The sequence below is a fragment of the Elephantulus edwardii genome, unplaced genomic scaffold, assembly GCF_000299155.1.
Source record: "Elephantulus edwardii isolate Elephantulus edwardi_28Jun2011 unplaced genomic scaffold, EleEdw1.0 scaffold00299, whole genome shotgun sequence".
NCBI classification, from domain to species: Eukaryota; Metazoa; Chordata; class Mammalia; order Macroscelidea; family Macroscelididae; genus Elephantulus; species Elephantulus edwardii.
The window spans coordinates 2,236,709-2,237,700 of NW_006400049.1; positions in this window are offsets into that span (position 1 = coordinate 2,236,709).

Sequence of the window (992 nt, forward strand, 5' to 3'; positions counted from 1 at the left end):
GGTCTGTCAGAGGAGGTGCGGTTGGCGCAGGATAGAGCAGGCTTTAGGGCTGTTGTGCATAGGGTCGCTATGAGTCAGAAACGACTCGACGGCACATAACAACAACAACAACATATAACATTAAGGAATAACTAAAAAATTATTGTGAAAAATATGAGAGCATAATTCCTCCATGATGAACCATGATATAACACCAGGATAAAATGGCATTCTTTTTTCAAGATAATGAACATATTTTTTGAGAAAAGGAAGAGCTTATTTGACATTCAGAAAGTAATTTTATTAGAATATTGAAGATTCATAAAAATGTGATAAAAGGTGTAGCTGAAGGCAAATCCGTAACAGAGTTCCTATAGAACAAACTCAAATTTTAATGACGTTAAGATAAAGAAACGTAATCTCAATAATGGAATTCTGTGAAAAAATATTATCCTGCATTAGCTATTCATGTGAAGCAAAGAATTATACAATGTTCAAAATATTACCCTATGGTGATAATTTTCTTTATAATTATTTTTTCAATACCCACCATGTGTTGGTCTGTTTGCTAAGTTCTTGGTAGGCAAAAAAAGGAAAGATAATTTTGGAGAAAGACATGAATGAGAAAAAAAAATAGTGTAACACAATATTATAAATGCCCTTTTAGAGGGAATTTTAAAATGTTTTTCTATTACGTAAAATATTTCTAATTATAAAATATATAAATTAGTTTTACGGCGTAAGAGGACTGCTAATACTTTCGAAAAGAGTAGCCAAAAACCTCATTGAGAGATAACAGTTAAGTGGGATGTTGTTGTTGTGTGTCATCTGGTCACCTGAGACTCATAGTGACCCTATGTACACCAGGTCTGAAACCTGCCCTATCCTGGGCCAGTCTCATTGTCTCCAACAGACCTAATCCCATTTCTCTAGTCACTGAGTCAGTACAACTCATCCTGGGTCTTCCTCTCCTGCACCATCCTTTCACTCTTGCAAGCATGATGTCCCTCATC